The following is a 23,862-nucleotide window of genomic DNA, read 5'->3' on the forward strand; positions in this document are numbered from 1 at the left end:
CGCTTGCCACGGGAAAAATCCTCCGGGAACACAAGAATGAAACGTGGCCTGCACCTGGGACATCCTTCTCTACGGCTGGTCTACAAAGCAGGCGCTCTACACACGCTCCTTGGCTGACCCCAATGCAGACAAGACGCATGTGAGCCGCACCCACACTGCAGGCAGGGACATTTGCCTCCCTTTTATAATAGCTTATTCGAGTACGGTATCCTGGAAGCCTCGTTCTGATAGGATGAGAGCGGACTCTGTACTACAACACGGATTGGATAATAGTCTCCAACTCTGATTGGTTAAGATTATGCAATCAGAGATGGAGATTATCATCCAATAAGAGTTGTCCAAAAGTTTCCTTGCGCAGTGGTCGTCATGGGCCGGAAGCGACGACCGGGAGCGCGTGCGGTGCGCACGTGCCTTGAGACTAGCCCCAGAGAAAGGTGTCCCAGGTGCAGGAGGAGCTTCCTTCATGTGTTCCTGGAGGACCGTCCCAAGCCCCTGTCCATTCTCCCTACCTCTCGAGCCTGGAGAGTCTGGAGGTGAGCGCATCCCATGGGGCCCGAGGCACAGAGAGAAAGGAACGCGGTAGAGGGAGGGAAGCGTGTGCAGGGGCCCGGAGCGCCAGGCTGCCCAGGCTTCGCCCCGCGGCCGCCGGGAGCTGTGGCCCCTCTTGGGCCAAGGCAGAGTCCAGCCCTCCTGCTGCTGGCACTGTCACCACCCTGGGGTCCTGCTTTCTGGGTCCCTGTGGGCCTCCTGTCATCTGGCACTGGAAATAAGCTAGCGAAGCCAAATTTCGTGAATATTGGCCCTTGCATCTTTTTCTTCATTTTCAATGCTGGTTTTTCTGTTGGGTCATTTGTGTTCTTACATTGATTTGAATAATTTTAAAAGGTATTTTATAAATTAATTCTTTATGGGCTCATTTCTAGTGTAAATAGTTGTTTCCTAGTCTGGTCATCGTTCCTTAATTTTATTTTGCATTTCTTTCTTGCTGGTACATAGGAATCTAATTGATTTTATGTGTTCATCTTGCATCCTGCAGCCTGGCTTAATTGACATATTCATAGCCATCATTTTTGGATTGTGGTGTATTTTTCATGTACATAATAGTGTCAGCCACATACAATAACAGCTGTATTGCTTAAATGTTGGTTCTTATACCTTTATTTTTGTTATATTGTCCCAATTACACCTCAGCACTGTGTGAAATAGGGGGGATGTGTCCAGGAAGTCTTACTTGGTTCTGTTTACAGGGGAAAATCTTCGGTGGTCCTGTACAGTAATTTCATTTTAGACAAGCTTAATCAGATTAAGGAAGCTGCCTTACTTTACATTTGCTAAGAGTTATGACTAATTGTTGAATTTGAATAAATGCTTTTTTTACATATATTGTAAGTAATAATGTTTTTCTCCTATTTTTCTGCAAATAGAATATTTTACATGATCTATTTTTAATGTTAACCAATCCTGCATTTTTTTAGTATATCCCACTTGGTATCCACGTGTTATGTTTTCACATGTGGTTTAATTCATATGATATGATTTTTCTTAGAATATTTGTATCTCTGGCCGGATGCAGTGGCTCACGCCTGTAATCCCAGCACTTTGGAAGGCCAAGGCGGGCAGATCACCTGAGGTCAGAAGTTCGAGACCAGCCTGACCAACATGGCAAAACCCTGTTTCTACTAAAAATACAAAAATCAGCTGGATGTGGTGGCGGGTGCCTGTAATCCCAGGTACTCTGGAGGGTGAATAGGAGACTTGCGTGAACCTGGGAGGCAGAGGTTGCAGTGCGCTGAGATTGTGCCACTGCACTCCAGCCTGGGAGACAGAGCGAGACTGCATCTCAAAAAAAGAATATTTGTGTTTCTGTTAATGAAAGAGTGGGTCTGGAATTTTCTTTTTGTCTAATGTCCTGTTCAGATTGTGGTACCAACGTGATGCTGGTTTCACAAAACAAAATTGAAAAATAGTCCCTGTATTTCTTGTCTTTGGAAGGGTCTGAGAAATTTAGGTGTTTACTTCCTTAAATATTTGGAATATTTCTTTAGTCTGGGCATGGAATTTGACTTATGGAACATTATTTGTTAGCTGGTTTTTTTTTTTTTTCTTTTTAACAATTCAAATCCTTTAGTATATTTGGTGGTTTTCTTGTTTTATGTTATTTCTATGTCTAGTTTTGTAAGCTTATTTTTCAATGTGATATAATTTCTTTTTTATTATTATTTTTTATTATTATTATACTTTAAGTTCTAGGGTACATGTGCACAACGTGCAGGTTTGTTACATATGTATACATGTGCCATGTTGGTGTGCTGCACCCATTAACTCGTCATTTACGTTAGGTATATCTCCTAATGCTATCCCTCCCCCCTCCCCCCTCCCCCCTCCCCCCACCCCATGACAGGCCCGGGTATGTGATGTTCCCCTTCCTGTGTCCAAGTGATCTCATTGTTCAATTCCCACCTATGAGAGAACATGCGGTGTTTGGTTTTCTGTCCTTGCAATAGTTTGCTCAGAATGATGGTTTCCAGCTTCATCCATGTCCCTACAAAGGACATGAACTCATCTTTTTTTATGGCTGCATAGTATTCCATGGTGCATATGTGCTGCAGTGTGGTGTAATTTCATCTCTGTTGTCAAGCTTGTAGTCCTAAGTATTACTCAAAATTTCGTAGTATCTTGATACACTGCTCTGTAGAGCAGGCCTCTGTTTTCATTCCTGATATTGGTCTTTTGTGTCTTTTCTCTTTGCCTTAATCAGTTTTGCTAGGGGTTTATTTAGTATATTAATATTTATTAACCAACTTTTTTTTTGTTTTTTGAGATGGAGCCTTCCTCTGTCACCCAGGCTGGAGTGTAGTGGTGCGATCTCGGCTCACTACAAGCTCCGCCTCCCGGGTTCATGCCATTCTCCTGCCTCAGCCTCCCAGTTCCGAGTAACTGGGACTACAGGCACCCGCCACCATGCCTGGCTATATAAACCAACTTTTATCCTTGATTTGTTTCCATTGCATTTTTTTCCCTATTTCATTGATGTCTGCTCTTTATTATTACTTTCATTCTGTATTCTTTCATTCTGATCCTTTTTAATTCTTGAGAGGTTTATGTGATTGATTTTCAATCTTTTTTCTATTCTAACACATTCCCTTAATGTGTGTCCCATTTCTCTCTAAGCGGGGATTTACCTGGCAGCCCACATCTTCCCTTAGTGTCTCCGCCCTGTATGCCTGCAGCCATATCAGGCTTTGTGTGCCTCCATCCTTGTGCCTGAAGCCTGTATCCTCTCTCCAGTATCACCATCCCTTAATGACTGAAGCCCACGTCTGCCCTTGTGTGTCTGTCCTCTGTCCTGGTCTGTCCTCTGCCCGCAGTTTATGCCAGCTATCAAAAGTCTCCATTTCTGGCCGGGCGCGGTGGCTCAAGCCTGTAATCCCAGCACTTTGGGAGGCCGAGACGGGCGGATCACGAGGTCAGGAGATCGAGAGACGATCCCGGCTAACACAGTGAAACCCCGTCTCTACTAAAAAATACAAAAAAATAGCCGGGCGAGGTGACCGGCGCCTGTAGTCCCAGCTACTCGGGAGGCTGAGGTAGGAGAATGGCGTAAACCCGGGAGGCGGAGCTTGCAGTGAGCTGAGATCTGGCCACTGCACTCCAGCCTGGGTGACAGAGCGAGACTCCGTCTCAAAAAAAAAAAAAAGTCTCCATTTCTTGCGCCTGCAGCCTGTGCCAGCCGTGTGAGTCTCCATCCTGTGTGCTTGCAGCACATTGCTTGCCTCGAGTGTTACCATCTCCTCAGCCTTCAGGCAGTAGCAGTCCTCCAGTGCCTCAATCCCTGTGCTTGCAGCCCGTTCCGATGTTTGTCTGTCTGTCCCCTGACCTTCTCCCCATGCCAGCCTGTGTTTGCTGCGTTCTCTGTCCCTCTAATCCATGTCCACAGTCACTGTTTTCATCCATGCTTTTCAGTCATGTCTGCACTCGTGTGTCTCCTTCCCCTGTGCCTTCAGCCCGTTTCTGTTCTTTTTCTGAATCCTTTCTCCCAGGAGACTGTGCCCAAAACTCCTATCCCCAGTGTTTGTACCTGCTGCCAGTCTCTTTCGTTGGGTGTCTCCGTCTGTTGTTACTGCAGCAGAGGCCTGTCATTGAGTGCGCCTGCTTCCCAGCCCTGTCTTCCTGTGTTTCCAGCCCTTGTCCGTGCAGCCCACAGCAGGATTCTTGTGACTCCATCCTTCAGCCTACAGCCACATTTACCTTCGGGTGTTTTTATCTCTGTGCTTCCTGCCCACGCCGGCCTTCACCTACTCCTCTGTCCTGCACCCGTACCCATGTCTGTCCCTGCTGTGCCTCTCTGCCATGCCTCTGTAGCCAGTGAGCTCCCTTTGTATCTGGATCCCTTATGACTCTAGTCCAGGTCTTCTCTCCTGTGCCTGCAGCCCGTGTCTGCCCTTGAATGTCCCCATCCTCTGTGCTTGTCACTGGTCGGCCAGGCCTCGCGTGTTTCCGCTCTCAGTGCCTGCACCCATGTCTGCCTCCAGGGTCTCCACTCGTGGTGCCACGGTTTGATTTCCCATCTCTACCCTCCTGGGTGGATTCTGGCATTGTGACTGGGGAGAGAGACGTGACTCATAAAAGGGAAGGCTAGAATGATATGGTGGGCGAGGAGCTGCCACCGGAGGGCACACACAGTGGCGGAGAAGACACGGGCACTCAGAATCCTCCCTGCATTGGGGCGCTCACGTGGGGCTGTGCCTGGTGCGGGGAGTGAGGGGAAGCTGGAGCAGGAGGTCTGGAGCCACCCGGCCCTCTTGGGCCTGACACCCTTCCCACTGCAGGGGCTCCATCACCTCCGCAGTGGTCCTGCCTCCGGGGATCCTGCCCTGCAGTGTTTCTCCAAGGATCTTCTCACCTGGACCTGGCTGTGGCGGGTTTCGTGTGAGGTAGAGTTTAGCAAATGTTGATTGGCTTCTGTGCCTTACTTCATATGCCTTGCTCGTGTTGTGCAAGTTTCTGTAGGGTGCTTTTTTGGTTTCTATATTGATTTGAAGGATTTATCTTAAATCTGTAAATTAATCCTTTATTGCCTCATTTTTGTCATAGATACTTGTTCTCTAGTTCGATCATTATTTAGTTACTTTCTGTTGATTTTGTACTAGTATACAGTAATCTGGTTGATAACAATCATGTATCCAGTATGTTACTGTAACAGTTTTGGGGTTATGGATTGTCTAAGCATGTAATAGTGTCACACACACATATTGACAATTTTTGGGGGCGTTAAAAATTAATCCTAATACCTTTTATTTGTTTGTTCTTGCTGTATTGTTTCTCCAGTACAATGCTGAATAGAGAGTGATAGCAGGCATCTCGTCTGATCCTGCACTGGGGGAAAAGCTTCCTGTAATTCTCTATTGATTATGTTGTTTGTTACAGGCTCATATTAGACAAACCATCAAATTAAGGAAGTTGCCTTCTTTTATATTTTACTCAAAGTTGTTTTTATGGTTCAGTTTTAAACGTTATTAAATGTTTTTTTTAAAACTTAACCTAGGCTGGGCGTGGTGGCTCAAGCCTGTAATCCCAGCACTTTGGGAGGCCGAGACGGGCGGATCACGAGGTCAGGAGATCGAGACCATCCTGGCTAACACGGTGAAACCCCGTCTCTACTAAAAAATACAAAAAACTAGCCGGGCGAGGTGGCGGGCGCCTGTAGTCCCAGCTACTCGGGAGGCTGAGGCAGGAGAATGGCGTGAACCCGGGAGGCGGAGCTTGCAGTGAGCTGTGATCCGGCCACTGCAGTCCAGCCTGGGCAACAGAGTGAGACTCCGTCTCAAAAAAAAAAAAAAAAAAAAACTTAACGTAAATGATCTTACTATTTTTGCCTGTATTTTTCTGCTAATGAGATGACTTACATGATTTATTTTGAATGTTTAGGACCGTTGCATTTTGGGGTATATTCCACTTGGTATTAATCTGTGTTTTCGTAGAAGGCTTCATTCATATAATATTTTGCTTAGAATATTTGTAGCTCTGTTTATGAAAGAGGAGATACTGTTTATGAAAGAGGTGACACATGTATGTTTATTGTGGCACTATTCACAATGGCAAAGACTTGGAACCAACCCAAATGTCCATCAATGATAGACTGGATTAAGAAAATATGGCACATAAACACCATGGAATACTATGCAGCCACAAAAAAGGATGAGTTCATGTCCTTTTGCAGGGACATGGATGAGGCTGGAAACCATTCTGAGCAAACTATCACAAGGACAGAAAACCAAACAGCGCATGTTCTCACTCATAGGTGGGAATTGAACAATGAGAACACTTGGACACAGGAAGGGGAACATCACACACCAGGGCCTATTGTGGGGATGGGAGAGGGGGGAGGTGGTAGGGGGGAGGAATAGCATTAGGAGATATACCTAATATAAATGACGAGTTAATGGGTGCAGCGCACCAACATGGCACATGTATACATATGTAACAAACCTGCACATTGTGCACATGTACCCTAAAACTTAAAGTATAATAATAAGAAATTAAAAAATGAAAGAGGTGACATAATTTTCTTCTTTTTTGTTCCATAATGTGTCCTGGTCCAGTTGTGTCCTCAAGCTAATACTGGCTCCACACAAAACTTTAAAAATACTCTTATTTCCCAGCAGTCTGGGAAATGTTGGTGTTTTTGCTCCTTAAATGTATGGAGTAGTCCATAAATGAGCTGGGAGTTTTACTTGTGAAACATTTTTGTTTGTTGGGTTTTTTCCAAGAATTTGTTCAATTTGTTTAATAGACATAGGAGTTTTTCTATTTCATGTTATGTTTGGGTTAGTTTGGGTACGTTACTTTGTAAAATGTGGTGCATTGTGTTCTCTGTTGTATTTTTAGACCTACGTATTTCCTCAGATCTTCTTAGTTCTTATGAAGGTCTACAGGCTCTGTAAAGAGTGTGTGTGTTGATCCCTGATATTGGTGGTTTGTGTTGACTCCTCTTGTCTCTCTCTTCATGCTGAGCTGCCTGGAGTTGGAGGAGGGAGGACGCAAGCACCCCTGAGCTGGTATCCAAGTTGCAAGGCAAAGTGCTTCTTACTCTTCCCTCTCCTGGAGCTGTGAGCTGGGCTGCCTTCAGCTCCAGGAGGAGGTGTGATGCTAACACTCCCTTGGCTACACCTGGTGTTGCACTGGGTCACCTGCATCCCAAGTTCACTGGCTCTGAGCCCAGTGCAGCACCAGCCCTCGCCCGGCAGTGGCAGTCCTTGTGGCCTGGACGGGCTTTCACATTTCTCTAGGACCCCAAAGCACTCTAGCCTGCAGTGGTGATGGTGGGGTTACCGGAACTCGGGTTTTGATCACCGGGAGGGGGGGGGTCCCCTCTGGCTAGGGCTGGTCTAAATGCTGCCTCCGTGGGTGCTGGCCGAATTCTGCCTTGTGTTGCTCTCCACTGTGACAGAGCAGCACTGAGTTTCAAGGTAAAGTCCCACAATCACTGAGCTCTCCCTGCCCTGGATGCCACAGGTTCTGTCTCTGCACCACGTGGCTGCTAACCAGGGGATGAGGGAGAGGTGGTGTAGGAGATTTGAGACTGTCTTTCCCCCTTTCTCCAGTGCCTCTTTCCTTGATGCGATGTCAAAACCAGGCGCTGTGAATGTTCACCTGATTTTTGGTTCTTATGAAAATGCTTTTTTATGTGGGTAGTTGTTCCATTTGGTGTTACTTCAGGGAGGAATAGAATCACTGGAGGATTCTATTTGGCCGTCTTGCTCTGTCTCCAGGTCTCCCCTCCCTTCCTTATTCTTTATCACAACTTCCCAATGAATGACCCTGCAGTGCTGCCTTCCCAGTGTTCATTCATTCATTCATCAAATATTCATTAAGTGCCTCCCGTATGTCTGACGCTGTGTAGACAAGGGGAATGCAGTGGTGAATAAAGCAGACAAGGTCCCTGTCCCCTTAGAGCTTACAGTCAGGTTTTGCACATGAAATGTAACTGGAAAATATTTTCTCATGCAAAGGCACCCTCCACCCCAATCTAGAAAGAAATCTATTAGGCATCAAGCTTAGGTTACCTGGTAAATACACAGCTATTTAGTAACGTTAATTAATGGACTAAAGAAAAGACAATGATATTTATTACAGCGTTTTCTTTTTTCTTTTATTTGTTTAACTTTTCTTTTAGGTTCAAGGGTACACGTGCAAGTTCGTGACATCGATAAATTGCATGGCATGGGGATTTGGTGTGCAGATAATTTCATCACCCAGGTAATAAGCATGGTACCCGCTAGGTAACTCTTTGATCCTCACCCTCCTCCAACTCTCCATCCTCAAGTAGGCCCTGGTGACTGTTGTTGCCTTGATTGCGTCCATGTGTACTTGATGTTTAGCTCCCACTTGGAAGTGAGACTATGTGGTATTTGGTTTTCTGTTTCTGTGTTAGTTTGCTAAGAATAATGGCCTTACAGCTCCATCCAAGTTTCTTCAAAGGACATGATCTCTTTCTTTTACGTGGCTGCATACATAATGTTCCAGGGTGTATATATATCACATTTTCTTTTTTTCAATCTACCTTTGATGGACCTTTCGGTCAATTCCATGTCTTTCCCACCGTGAATAGTGCCGTGATGAACATATGAATGCATATGTCTTTATGGTAGAATGTTTTGTATTCCTTTTGTATATACCCAATAATGTAATTCCTGGGTCCAGTGGTAGTTTTAAGTTCTTTCAGAAGTCGCCAACCTGCTTTCCACAGTGGCTAAACTCATCTATATTCCACCAGCAGTGTGCAAGTGTTTGCTTTTCTCTACAACCTCGCAAGCATCTTATTATTTTTTGACTTTTTAGTAATAGCCTTTCTGACTGGTGAGAAATGGTATCTCCCGGTGGTTTTGATTTATTTGCATTTCTCTAATGTTTAGTGATGTTCAGCATTTTTTCATATGCCTGTTGGCCAGGTGTACGTCCTCTTTTGAAAAGTGTCTTTTCACATCCTTTGGCCACTTTTTAATGGCACGGTTTTGTTTTTGGTAATGAATTTATTTAAGTTCCTTATGGATTTCTGGATATTTCACCTGTATTGGATGCATAGTTTGCAAATATTTCCTCCCGTTCTGTACGTTGTCTGTTAGCTCTGGTGATAGTTTCTTTTGCAGACAGTGGAATACTATGCAGCAACTAAAGTAACTACCTAGCAGGATGTGTATCAGTATGGATACACTGCAAAAACAAAGCTAAAAACAAGCTACCAGGGCATATTAAGCACAGGATTGTAGAGGACAAACTATACTACAAGCCTACAGTAACCAAAGCATGATACTCATACATAAACAGGCACATAGACCAATGGATCAGAATAGAGAACTGAGAAGTCTGCACATCTACAACTATCTGATCTTAGATAAACCTGAGAAAAACAAGCAAAGGGGAAAGGATTCCCTGTACAGTAAGTGGTACTGGGAGAACTGGCTAGCCGTATGTAGAAAATTGAAACTGGGCCCCTTCCTTACACCTTATACAAAAATTAAGATGGAGTGAAGGCTTAAATGTAAAATTCAAAGCTATAAAAACCCTAGAAGAAAATCTAGGCAATACCGTTCAGAACATAGACATGGGCAAAGATTGTATGGTGAAATCACCAAAAGAAATTGCAACAAAAGCAAAAATTGACAAATGGGATCTAATTAAAGAGCTTCTGCACAGCAAAAGAAACTGTCATCAGAGTGAACAGACAACCTACAGAATGGAAGAAAACTTTTGCAATCTGTTTGACAAAGGTCTAATATCCATAATCCATGAGGAACTTAAGCAAATTTACAAGAAAAAAAAAAACATTAAAAAGTGGACAAAGTTCATGAACAGACACTTCTTAAAATAAGACATCCATGTGGCCAACAAACATATGAAAGAAAGCTCGACAGAGAAATGCAAATCAAAATCACAATGACATGCCACCTCATGCCAGTCAGAATGGCAATTTTTTCCTTTTTTTTTTTAATACGGGGTTTCACTCTTGTTGCCCAGGCTGGAGTGCAATGACGCGATCTCGGCTCACTGCAAGCTCCACCTCCCGGGTTCACGCCATTCTCCTGCCTCAGCCTCCCGAGTAACTGGGACTACAGGCACCTGCCACCACGCCTGGCTAGTTTTTTGTATTTTTTACTAGAGACGTAGTTTCACGGTGTTAGCCAGGATGGTCTCTATCTCTTGACCTCGTGATCTGCCTGCCTCGGCCTCCCAAAGTGCTGAGATTACAGGCATGAGCCACCACACCCAGACCACATGGACATTATTTTAATGATAAATGGTAAAAGACAAGTCCTGAGTTTCTATGGTGGCCCCGAATAGATTCTTGCATGAGATGCCGTGTTTCTTACATATATTCTGAGACACAGGCCAGACTATGCAACGTGAACCCTGATATTCTAGGAAATCTCTGCATGCGTCCTGGCAGTTTAGGACTCCCTATGCTGCATCCTGCATCTTCAATCTTAATGTCACTTTTTCTTTTTAACACAGAATGTTTCTTTTTTGATATTACAGTGATTCACAAACCTACCTTCTCAATCTAGCAGTTTAATCCCTCACCACAAAACATTTCAAAATTTTAGAACTAACACCAGTGAGAACATGTCATGGTACTGAAATCAGGCTTCAGAACATTTTTGCCTGTCGTTGCATTTGGCAGGAAGTCAGACAGTGCCGGCAATGCTGGTTTCTTGTCTGATTTTGCACTTCTCTGGCAAGCTGCCGCCTCTGAAGAGTTGACTAGTGGGGAGTTACTCGCTGATGGCTCAGCCACTTCCAGAACCTACCCCAAGAGCAAGACTTGAAACCAACTCACACCCTCCAAGCTCCAGAAGCCATTCAGTGTTTCCATCTTGGCCGAGTGAGTTCTTGATTGAAACCCAATTTGACTTTGACAGTCATCTAATGAGAACTCAAAAGTCATTCCTGGTTCAGCCACAGTCAAAGAACTTGCAGAGCATTCTCTGACGAGGTCAAGGACGACTGAGAAGAAGGTAAGATCACCCCAAAAGCACCTGGATCCTAACACGGGATTGCCTGGTTCTTAAGCTCTGTTTGCGTCCATGGGCACTCACGGGGTTGATTGCAGCCAGGCCGATGGGCAGGAGGTGAAGTGCCCAAGCCGGAATGCAAGTCAGCATTTACTACAGGAACTCCGTAACTACACAGGTGGAATGTGTCTAACTCATCAATGATCTTCAGTCCTGTGACACTTTCACACATATTTTATTTCAGAGTCAGAATAACTGATGTTAAGGTACGTGGGGAAGGAAGGTGGTAGCAGTCTTATCTTCGTAGTCAACCAGCAGTATCTCACTCCCAGCCCTGCCTCCTGCCTCTGTTAAAATAAATGGGAAGAGTAGGTAGTTTTCAAGATTCCTTAAGCTCTGCCGTTCTCTGGACTAGTCGGCTGACCTTTCCCTGGTGGGAGAGTCAGAAACTCCAGTACCAGCCTTAACACTGGAATTTTCTCTTCCAGAATTGGTAGTTTAGCACTTTTGCCTATTTTTTCACTGAGCTGATCGTTTTCTCTTATCAGTTTACAAGTCAGTATTTTATTAAGGGATGTGGGTTCTTTTGATTTTTTCTCATCATTTTATAAGTCAGCATTTTATTAGGGATGTGAGTTCTTTTGTTATTTGGAGGAAGGTTTTTGTTTTTTTTCTGAAACAGGGTCTCACCCTGTCACCCAGCGATCTAATAACCTATGAAACATATTTTAAAGCAGAACTCAAAAGAAAAAGAAATAGGGGCATATCTAGGGCAGGTCTCCGAATGTAGATGAAATAAACCATGTCAAGGTAGGATTTCAATTCAGTGGGCAAAGAATGGTAATAAATAGTGTTGACATGATCGGCTGTCTGCCTGGGAGAGAGACCCACACCTCGCATCAGATTAAATAAAGAGAGGCGGATCAAACATCTCCATGTATGTACATAAAATAGATGAACACATTTAATAGCATATTTGCATAAGACTGGGGAGGGTAAATCTTGTATGAGATGCCGTGTTTCTTACATGTATTCTGAGACACTGGCCAGGTTCTTGTATGTAGTCCAGGCTGGAGTGCAATGTTGCGATCACGGTTTGCTGCAGCCTCAACCTCTCAGCCTCAAGCAGTCCTCCCAGCTCAGCCTCCCAAGTAATTGGGACTACAGGCATGCACAATCACGTGTGGCTAATTCTTTCTAATTTGTGTAGAGATGGGGCGTCACTCTGTTGCCCAGTCTGGTCTTCAGCTCCTGAGCTCAAGTGATCCTCTCGCCTCGTCTCCCAAATCACTAGGATTACAATTGTGAGCCACCATGCCCAGCCAAGGCTGTGTTTCTCTCCTCAGTATATTATGGGCCTTTTGGCCTTAGCATCTTTGTCATAGACAATTTTATATTGTTATGTAAACTGCCAGTGTTTTCCTGGTTTCTGGTTTTTTAAAGATTTACCCTCCCCAGTCTTATGCAAATATGCTATTAAATGTGTTCATCTATTTTATGTACATACATGGAGATGTTTGATCCGCCTCTCTTTATTTAATCTGATGTGAGGTGTGGGTCTTTCTGCCTCAGGCAGACAGCCGATCGTGCCAGCACTATTTATTACCACAACCATTCTTTGCCCACTGAATTGAAATCCTACCTTGACTTGGTTTATTTCATCTACATTCAGAGACCTGCCCTAGATATGCCCTTATTTCTTTTTCTTTTGAGTTCTGCTTTGAAATATGTTTCACAGGTTATTAGATCGCTTATATTATTTTTAATTTATCTTCTTTATTTTAAATTGTCATCCTCCATTTAGGTTTTCTTATTTTATCTATTTATGTATCTATTTATTTCCTTTTTTTGAGACAGACTCTCACTCTGTCACCCAGGTTGCAGTGCAGCGGCGTGACCTTGGCTCAGGCAGCCTCCGCCCCCCAGGTTCAAGCAATTCTCCTGCCTCAGCCTCCCAAATAGCTGGGACTACAGGAGTGCACCACCATGCCTGGCTAATTTTTTGTAGAGATAGGGTTTCACCATGTTGGCCAGGCTGGTCTTGAACTCCTGATCTTAGGTGATCCGCCTGCCTCAGCCTCCCAAAGTGCTGGGATTACAGCATGAGCCACTGGGCCCTGCTTGCTGCTTTTATTGAGTTTTAAGGTAGATGCTGTCAGTGTCAAGCTCTTGTTTCCAGTCATGAATTTAGAAATGCCGGTCCTCTCTTGAGTGCAGTTTCCCCTTCCCTTTGTATTATGAGCTATTTGCATCCCCTTCCCTTTGTATTATGAGCTATTTGCAGGGCATGATTTTTGTCTGTCACCTTCTCTTGCTAAAGCAGATCCAACGTTTGCCCAGGGTCAGTGTGTGGATTCTGCTGAGACCCACTGCTTTTGCCTGACAATGCTTCAGATCTTCTCGTGACTTAAATGCGATGGAAGGCTCTTGAAGGTGCATTTATATTACATATTGGGAGGAACAGAAGCTCAGGTAGACTGGAGAAGGGCGAGTGCTTAGTAGGGAAATTCACCTGTGCCCAGTGTCTTCTCTGCTTGGTGAGCCTCGAACGCAGAACCGGCTCTCACTGAGTCTATGTTTGCGTGCCCCTCCTCCTCCCTTTTAGATGCACACTGTGGCTCTTCCTGCCCTCCTCCTTGTCACTGCTGTCCTTTGTGCCTGGAGCCCTTGGCCTCCTGTGATGTCGAATCTTCTTGTTCCCGATCCTTTGCCAGAATGCCCTGGATCTTCCCGTGCTCCTCCCCAGCCCTAGGCCTCTAGGGTGGGGGACGTTAGTGGAGGGATTCCCGTATCTCCATTTTCTCTGGAAGGGAATTGGGGGAAAGTCCTGTATTTTCTTTCCATGGTCTCTCACTCTCTCAGTAGAAATTCTTCCAAGTCTAAGCCTGTAGATGATACCCGACTACAAGGTTTTTACTGTGTCTTTGATTATTTTTGTTGGGATTTGTGGATTAAGATGCTGGTGGTCAAACTGCTGGCTTATCCTGTGTGATTTTATTGTTACATATGCTTATCTAGACATTTGAAAGTGAAATTCAGAAGATAATTTTTTGACACCTGAGACGGAATACTTCATCATTTCTGTCTCATGATAGAGTGACAGATTTCTCTTAAGATTTGTGCAAAACAAGAAGTATTTAGAGAAAATTACATTCCAGGCAAGGGCATGGAATGAGCAAAGGCACAGAGGCAGGACATAAAAGTAAAAAACAAAACAAAACAAAAAACACTTCAGGTGGCTGGGTGAATAGTCCAAAAACTAGACGGGCACAGAGGAGCCTTGGGAGATCAAAAGCCAAAAGGCCTGGGCTGGGCTTCATCCAGGTGTTCCGGAAAGAGCCCAGCAGGCATGAGCATGTGGTTGGCACGGCCCTCCCCTTCACAAATGTTAATCTGCCTGTTGTGAAGGTGGCAGTGGTGCCATGCAGCGCTTCCCAAACACAGTTAACCTTTGAATACTTTAAAAATCATCATAGACCAGGAGCTCACCTGTGCCTGGGTCAGAATAAACAACAACATAAAGCGGTGACTTGAGGAAGGATAGGTTGGTGCAGAATTAATTTTTGCCATTACTTTTGCGGCACCAGCCTATACTTACCAATAAATGCTGCAGACAATCACTGACATTTGAAGACTCTTATTTTCTAACATAACAAGGAAAGCCACAAATTAGAGATGTTAAATAAAAGTTTTAAAGGAAGACAATTACAGACATATACAGACATCTATGTGTTTGTGCTTAAATGAGCAGACACAGAAGGCAGACTGGCGTTCAGTGAGGAAGGCCATGCACCTTGCTCTGCTCCCTGGAGACACTGCCTGCCTGTGGGGTGCACATCACCTGCTGTGTGTGACACAGCCTCGGGCGGTCTGGCCTCCAACTGTCATTCTCAGGTTTGGGTTGCCACCTCATAAGAGCAGGTTACTATATAAAAATAACACTGGAATATCGGGAGTGTTTTTTCTTCAATATGCTTAAAATAAATTTTAAGAAGAAATACTGTCAGTATTGTTTTTAGAACCGTGAATACTTCTCACAGAACACTTGTGCACTAGAGAAAATTTGAGAAAGCATGGCCAAATACAGCTGGATTTGCATCCCAGATTCACCGTTTATGAACCACATGACTCTCGTCAAATTTTCATCTAAAATAAAGGCTAATATGTGGGAGTTTTGTGGAAAATTAAATTGGATAACTTTAGACATGTGGTACCATGCCTGGCATGTACGGTGGAGTCATAGACACATGTTTATTTGTTTCAGTGAAATTATCTATTACTATTATAACTTTATATGGTGGGGGTGGGTAGAACACATGCTTCATTTTTGTTGTTTTAAATGTGGCCCCTAAACACAAAGGAGCTATTTCATCTGTGAAATAGCTAAAGAAGGAGCCAGGCCGGGCACGGTGGCTCATGCCTGTAATCCCAGCACTTTGGGAGGCCGAGGCGGGTGGATCACAAGGTCAGGAGATCGAGACCATCCTGGCTAACACGGTGAAACCCCATCTCTACTAAAAATACAAAAATTTAGCCGGGTGTGGTAGCGGGCACGTGTAGTCCCAGCTACTCGGGAAGCTGAGGCAAGAGAATGGCGTGAACCCGGGAGGCGGAGCTTGCAGTGAGACGAGTTTGCACCACTGCACTCCAGCCTGGGCGACGGAGCGAGACTCCGTCTCAAAAAAAAAAAAAAGAAAAAAAAAGAAGCAGCAGCCAACTCTGAAATGCTGGAGGGAAAGTGAATGTGTGAGACTTACAGAGAGATGGTGTGTTTATAAACAGTCACGTTTACAAAAGCACATATTTCTGAGTGACTGGAGGGATTTTCAAGGCTAATTTGACCACATGTGTGATTGTTGCTTTACAGGTTGAGTTTAGAACTTAACCTCAGCCTTACGGGCAGTAGCTAGCCTTGAACAAATGTTTATCCTGTAGTGGTATCTTGCAGTTTTTCCGGCACTTAATGAATTTGCTAAGATATATCTGGCTATATCCTTAAAGATTTTGCAAAATATTTTTTTAAATTATTTAGAAATTTGTTTTAAAGATTTGTTTCTCGGCCGGGCGCGGTGGCTCAAGCCTGTAATCCCAGCACTTTGGGAGGCCGAGACGGGCGGATCACGAGGTCAGGAGATCGAGACCATCCTGGCTAACACGGTGAAACCCCGTCTCTACTAAAAAAATACAAAAAACTAGCCGGGCGAGGTGGCGGGCGCCTGTAGTCCCAGCTACTCGGGAGGCTGAGGCAGGAGAATGGTCTAAACCCGGGAGGCGGAGCTTGCAGTGAGCTGAGATCCGGCCACTGCACCCCAGCCTGGGCGACAGAGCAAGACTCTGTCTCAAAAAATAAATAAATAAATAAATAAATAAATAAATAAAGATTTGTTTCTCTATTAATACTCTTTTTTTTTTTTTTTTTTTTTTTTTTTTTGAGACAGAGTCTGGCTCTGTCGCCCGGGCTGGAGTGCAGTGGCCGGATCTCAGCTCACTGCAAGCTCCGCCTCCCGGGTTTACGCCATTCTCCTGCCTCAGCCTCCCGAGTAGCTGGGACTACAGGCGCCCGCCACCTCGCCCGGCTAGTTTTTTGTATTTTTTAGTAGAGACGGGGTTTCACCGTGTTCGCCAGGATGGTCTCGATCTCCTGACCTAGTGATCCGCCCGTCTCGGCCTCCCAAAGTGCTGGGATTACAGGCTTGAGCCACCGCGCCCGGCCAACTACAGAGTTTTCTTCATTGGAACAGAGGAAATGTAATACTTCATTTATTGCTAGGGCTGTTATTAGTGGTTTCTAAACAATTCTATAGATAGGCTTCTGCAAGGAATTTCAAGCTTATTTATAATTAAAGTACATACTAATGAACCCAGTAGCTTTATTAATAAGTGTTTTCTTTGGTTATTCAATTCAGGCTTTGTTTTGTGACTCCCTCACACACACACGCACACACACGCACACGCACACACACGCACACAACACACATCGCTGTTATATAAGACGGTGGGTATGTAGTGGGCATTTCTCTAATCTGCTTAAATAAGACAGGGTTTTATTATACTGACTCTTACTGTTCTCGCCAAGGAGACTGTGTTTGAAATGTCATCTTGGGATGCAAGAAGGCAGGGGTACTGGAAATGGATTTCTTGTGTCCTTGCTTTTTTCTTATGAAGAGTCTAAATTAGTCTATTTATTATTTGATATTTTGAATTCCAGAGAAACGTGGATGACTGAAGGGAATGCCTCAGCAGAATGTAGGCTTCTCTGTTTTGTTCTTATTAAATTATCAAAGAAGGAAATGAGCATGCATTGTTTAAAATAATCCTCCTGGGAGGTCTTGGGTACTGAGTCATTTAAATGGACTGGTAAGGAGGTAGCCCATTTTGTTTGTCCATTACCTTCCTGAGAGTGGCTGGCACAGACAGAGGAAACGTATTTCTGCTCCTAACCTGATTTCATTGTCTTTCTGCCTTCACCACCTGATTTTATTCCGTAAAGTATGAACCCCGGTCTGACTTTTCTATGTCTTACCTTGTCGTTTAAGTAGATGAATTTTATTATGTAACATAAAGGGGAAAATATGAAAACCAGTTCCTCTCAGTAAACCTTTTAAAACATTGTTTAAAACCCAGCCGCCTACAATTTCCAAAGTTCCTGGTAATTTTTTCCAATGGAGTTTTCAGTTTACTGATTTTTTTTTTTTTTTTTTTTTTTTTTTGAGACGGAGTCTCGCTGTGTCTCCCAGGCTGGAGTGCAGTGGCGTGATCTCGGCTCACTGCAAGCTCCGCCTCCCGGGTTCACGCCATTCTCCCGCCTCAGCCTCCCAAGTAGCTGAGACTACAGGCGCCCGCCACCACGCCCGGCTAGTTTTTTGTATTTTTAGTAGAGACGGGGTTTCACCGTGTTAGCCAGGATAGTCTCGATCTCCTGACCTCGTGATCCACCCGCCTCGGCCTCCCAAAGTGCTGGGATTACAGGCTTAAGCCACCGCGCCTGGCCTTTTTTTTTTTTTTTTCACTCAGAAAGGGCTGTGAAGTCAACAGTGTTAAGGCAGTGTGGTTTAAATGTTTCAAATTCTGTTTCTGTTAAATGAATTCTATTCATGTTTACAAAGCAACAGAAGAAAGCTTAGAGAATTAAGTACACATAAAGTTAATCACAGAAGCTTATGAGCAGCTAGATTAACTTCAAAACCATCAGTAAATGTTTTAAACTTCCACTGACCTTATTAAAATACGCTTCCAGAAACATTCTGTTTGAACTATTCTCATAAATTAGTCATGTTGCAAAACAGCTGTGGCAATATGATACAATGAAGAGAGCAGTGATTTAGCAATGAGAAGACTGGGAGTTCTCGTGTTGACTCACAGGGAGATCACATGACATGCCAAAGTCCCCTAGATGAGGAAGCCATGCCTGAGAGGATTGAGGATTGGGCTGATAATCTATCGTTTAAGACTTTCTATGAGTCTGTGCTTAAACTTAGAAACCTCACAAAGATCACACCAGGGTATTTGGGGGAGAGCAGGAGCTTCACCTCGTGCAGAATTGCAGTGTGATTTTAGAGTACTGTTCACCATTCTTATGTTTAGAAGGCAAGAGTGTCTGAATCAGGATTCTGTCATGTGTAATGGATCACACTCTCGTTGGCTTAGGCAGAAAGGTGTTAAATGGTTTGCAGAATTGTTGGGAAGGCTGAGCTTCCAGGAGCAGCTCCCAAAGTCTCCACACACGACTGGACCACCAGGGAACCTGCTCCCTCCACCAGGACGGGACTGGGAAACCTGCCACCGCAATTATCAGCACCAGAAGGATCTTGTCTCTGCCAAGTCTCTGTCCACATAGTGAATGCCCCGTGCCCTGCCTCTCTGTCCCTGACTCAGGTCCCACTCCAGGTCTTGCCCACATCTTTCTGATTGGTGGAACTTAGATCACACCCAAAATCCCAGCTGCAGGAGAGCTCTGAGATTTCGTCTTTCCAGCCTCCGTGTGCTACGTGGGGGTTGGAGCACTTGCTGACAAGCCCTGCAACCACCATTGACAGTAAGTGAGATAGTTATGATCAGTAACATTTGCATTTTCCACAATTTACAGCATAGCTGTACATTTTATTTAGAGCTACTATCAAGTCACTCTACAGATAAAAATATTATTTCTGACCATTTTGGAGGAAAACAACTTTTTTAAAATTGAGAGCAATATCTACATTATTTCCTAAAGAGTCAAAGCTGATAGAGAAAACAGGATGTTGAATTTTGAATTTTCCTTCCAGCTTTATCTTCTCCATGTCAGATCAGCTGTGTTTTCTTCTGTCTTTTTTTTTCCATAGGGATGTCCTCCACCTTTTCAATCTGATTTGCTCATTGCCATGCAGAACTGTGGGTGAAGAGCCGGAGTCCTCCAAGGTAAATGTTTCTGGCCAGTGACCTGGTGTCTGTGTTAACTGAACATCTCCAACGCCCTCAGAGTCCAAAACCACCATGAAGTCACTTATCAAGTCATTTGACTTGGGACGCCCAGGTATTTGATCACAGTTTTTCTATAAGCAAAGCTCCAAATTCAAACTTTGGCCTGACATTTGATATGTCTACTATCTCTACTCCACCCTGGCTCCATGCTGGCTGTTAAAATCACAAGAGCGCTTTCCGGGTCCTACCCGGTGCAGCCACTGCCTGCAGGAGCCTGGCTGAGGCTCCGGGGAGACACTGATGGAGAGACTGGCGCGTGAATAACACAAATGCAGCCTCTTCCTCTCTGCCTCTTCCTTCCATCCAGTTCCTGCCTTGCTACCTTTCTTTTCTGCCTCTCATAGCCATTAAATTCAGGTCACTGCTATTTGCCTTTTTGTCATCTCATGAGAATTACAAGGGTCAGCTGGAGACTTCATCTCCTAGGAAATGAGGCATCACATCTGTGCACCTGGCCCTCTCATAGGTACCCCTGGCCATCCCCATCTTGCAACCTGCTAGACGTTTTTCTATCCGGTCTTGTACGTGAGCACCCGTGCTAATCTGTCACTCCTGATCTAGGTGTGTTCCCAGCTTTTCCTGGAATTGTCTGATGGTCTCACAATTCCACTTTAGTCATGCTTATCTTCCTATATGAGAACGATGCATAGCTATACTTCATACATATACTGTACACATAAACATAGCAAATAGAAGAAACAGAATGTGCATCTCTCTACAGTAACAATATCTTTCTTCCCTGGACTGCAGCAAGCATGCCATTGTATTGGAAGACTGTTGTAAAAGTTAATCTTAGGATGCACCTGGTTGTCTCTGCTAAAATAATTTGCAGCTAAATTAGATGATTAGACTATGCATATTGAAAGACATGGAAGGGCTGGGTGCGGCGGCTTATGCCTATAAATCCCAGCACTTTGGGAGGCCGAGGCGGGTGAATCATCTGAGGTCAGGAGGTCAAGACCAGCCTGGTCAACATGGTAAAACCCTGTCTCTATTAAAAATACAAAAAAAAAATTAGGTGGGCATGGTGGTACACAATTATAATCCCAGCTACTCAAGAGGCTGAGACAGGAGAATGGCTGGAACCCCAGAGGTGGAGGTTGCAATGAGCCGAGATTGTGCCATTGCACTCCAGCCTGGGCAACAAGAGTGAGACTCCATCTCAAAAAGAAAGGAAGGAAGACATGCAAGCCGAAAGCCCAGTGAGTGAGTCTGTGAAGATGGGAAATGAATTAACAGTAAGTTTGTGCGGGAACTTTCCTGTTCCTTCCTCCCCTAGGCATGTCATTATGTAAAAACATTTTCATTTTACTCAGTTATCCTACATCTGAGACTGACCTCCACTCAGCTGACTCCTCCTGCCCTCTCATTTCTGCAATTCAGCTTTAGTCCAGAGGAGAGAAGGATAATCGAGTAAATGTTACACTAAACATCATGGGATACTTCTTAAGTTACCAAAAACGTAACAACAAATCAAGAAGTATTATTTGCTATTTTGAACTAGATCAACATATAAATGTTCCCATCTCTTTTCTTGGCAGGTGGAGCTGGACTGAATATTTCTGTCCATAAGACTGTTAGAATCCCCCAGAGTGGGATACCAACCAGTGAGGACCTCACGAGCAGCTGCTGTCTCTGCAGTCAGATAGATGAGCCTCAGAAATAACCACTGCTTGTGGTTTACTGTGTATTCCTCTAGATGTTTTTCTTTACACATATTAGTGAGTGTGGAGAGAGAGTGTGTGTGTTTTGTAAATTTGATTACACTGTGCGTTTATTCTGACATCCATTTCACTTTGTCGTTGGAACGTAAGCTCTGTGAGTGCAGAGATTTTTGTTTGTTGTGCTTGCTGTTGTAGCTCTTGTCTGTATAACAGTGGCTGGCACATGGTCACATCACAGTAGAAGCTCAATAAATATTTGTTGAATGAATGAAAAAATACATCCAAGACATCTTCAGATTTCAATATTTGGAGAAACGATTCATTGTTTAAAGAAGGTTACATAATACGTGGTGATTTATTTAGCCACTATCCTACTGATACAGACATTTAGGTTGTTTTGGATTTAACTTATTACAAAAACAATGCAGGGAAGATCCTTGTACAAATTTTTGACCATTAAAGGGGCTCTTTCTATGTAAGGGTGTGTCAGGATTCATTTGCAGATATCAGAGATCACTGTCATTAAGCAGAAAGGAATTCAATCCAGGGCATTTTGTACTGGAAGGGCTGGAGAAGGCAGTAGGCTCCAGTGAGCCTCCAGGAAGGGGTCCCAGAGCATCTCAGCGCTGACCCATTAAAAGACCTTCTGGTTCTGCCAGAATCAGGAGGTCTTTCTGTAGGTGCTTGCTCAGGACCACCACTGCTGCCAAGATACAGGATCAGCCTCGGGATCATACGGCCACAGGTGCGGTCCGCACCAGCAAAGCAGGCTCTGTGCCTGCCTCCCATTGCCCAGATGATGGCGAAGCAGGCCCCGGAACCTCTGCTCCCCTGCCGCAGAATAGCAAATCCCTCTCCAGCCCTGCTTGCCAGGAGACGCTGCAGAAGGACGGCCTTAGGCTCCCTTGCACATTCCAGATCCTCTAAGAGGAGGTCTCTTGGACAGAAACTAGGCCACTTGATGAGCCAAGCTTTAAAGACCTTGGCAAATACGCCCTTTAGACAAATACATCCTGGTCTCTTATGATTCAATAAGAGTCACCCTGCAAAGAGGCGAGGATGGAGTCGAGTGAGCCTGTCCTGAGATCTTCCACACATTGAGTTCTAGAAAAGGAAAATGGAGTCCTAGAAAAGGAAGTGGATGTGACCTGTCCCAGCGCATTGAAAAACTTGGTAGACACATTGCCCTTCAGTTTGCCCTCCCACTCACAGCATGCAAGGTACTATTTTCCCAGAACTTTCACACTCTATAAATAATCTTAAAGATTAAGTAAATGAACAATGTAACTTGTTTTGCTTTGTTCATCAGTAAATGTTCATCATATGAGCACTTCTTCATATGTTTAGAGGCAATTTATCTTTTGTATGTGTCTATGGAGACTCATAGACTTGGCTTGTATTTCTTTTGAGGTGTTAGTCTTTTTCCTGTTTATAAGAAATCTTGATATATTGTGCTTTTTAACGTTTTTTCATATGTAGTGCTATTATTTCTTAGTCATCTTTTAACTTTGTTTATGGTTATATTTTACTGAAGAGAAATGTTGCCTTTCTGTGTGTGTTTTTCTTTATGATTTTAAGTGTTTTCTTTCCTTCTTTAAAATGTCTTTCTAGCCATTAGTTTATTAAAATATTCTTCCTTAGCATCTTTAAGAAGCCTTTTATTTGTTCAGGCTTAAAACCCATGGAAACCTGGGCTTTGGATTTGATGATCTTCTCCTATCTTAACTGTCTTCTGGAATCAGAAATGAATACTCTGGGGGAAGATTACATCATCTAGAACCTCAAATTATAGCCACGTTTTATTTTATCACTGTACACAAAATAGAATGAGTTTCTATATTTATCATCTTCCCTTTTTAAGAACTTTTCGGGCCAGGCGCGGTGGCTCACGCCTGTAATCTCAGCACTTTGGGAGGCCGAGACGGGCGGATCACGAGGTCAGGAGATCGAGACCATCCTGGCTAACACGGTGAAACCCCGTCTCTACTAAAAAATACAAAAAACTAGCCGGGCGAAGTGGCGGGCGCCTGTAGTCCCAGCTACTTGGGAGGCTGAGGCAGGAGAATGGCGTGAACCTGGGAGGCGGAGCTTGCAGTGAGCTGAGATCCAGCCACTGCACTCCAGCCTGGGCGACAGAGCATGACTCCGTCTCAAAAAAAAAAAAAAAAAAAAAAAAACAACCCATGGAAACCTGGGCTTTGGATTTGATGATGATCTCCTATCTTAACTGTCTTCTGGAATCAGAAATGAATACTCTGGGGGAAGATTACATCATCTAGAACCTCAAATTATAGCCACGTTTTATTTTATCACTGTACACAAAATAGAATGAGTTTCTATATTTATCATCTTCCCTTTTTAAGAACTTTTCGGGCCGGGCGCGGTGGCTCACGCCTGTAATCTCAGCACTTTGGGAGGCCGAGGTGGGCGGATCACGAGGTCAGGAGATCGAGACCATCCTGGCCAACATGGGGAAACCCCGTCTCTACTAAAAATACAAAAAACTAGCCGGGCTTGGTGGCGGACGCCTGTAATCCCAGCTGCTCGGGAGGCTGAGGCAGGAGAATGGCATGAATCCGGGAGGTGGAGCTCGCAATGAGCCGAGATCGCGCCACTGTACTCCAGCCTGGGTGACAGAGCTAGACTCCATCTCAAAAAAAAAAAAAAAAATTTCAGTTCAGGGGTACATGTGCAGGTTTGTCATATAGGTACATTCGTGTCACGGA

At 44.3% G+C, this 23,862-nt stretch overlaps 1 long non-coding RNA gene across 2 annotated transcripts; it reads left to right on the forward strand.

Moving 5' to 3' along the window:
- Positions 1 to 8,174: 8,174 nt before the first annotated feature.
- LOC102128308 (uncharacterized) lies at positions 8,175 to 22,786 on the forward strand. Of its 2 annotated transcripts, XR_012425378.1 has the most exons (4): positions 8,175 to 8,259; positions 10,682 to 11,015; positions 19,334 to 19,524; positions 21,014 to 22,786. It is a non-coding gene; the product is annotated as an uncharacterized lncRNA (long non-coding RNA). The 2 variants fall into 2 exon arrangements; XR_012425377.1 differs by lacking the exons at positions 8,175 to 8,259; positions 10,682 to 11,015 and adding an exon at positions 18,988 to 19,047.
- Positions 22,787 to 23,862: the final 1,076 nt, after the last annotated feature.

The sequence above is a fragment of the Macaca fascicularis genome, chromosome 16 (genome assembly GCF_037993035.2).
Source record: "Macaca fascicularis isolate 582-1 chromosome 16, T2T-MFA8v1.1".
Classification (NCBI taxonomy): domain Eukaryota; kingdom Metazoa; phylum Chordata; class Mammalia; order Primates; family Cercopithecidae; genus Macaca; species Macaca fascicularis.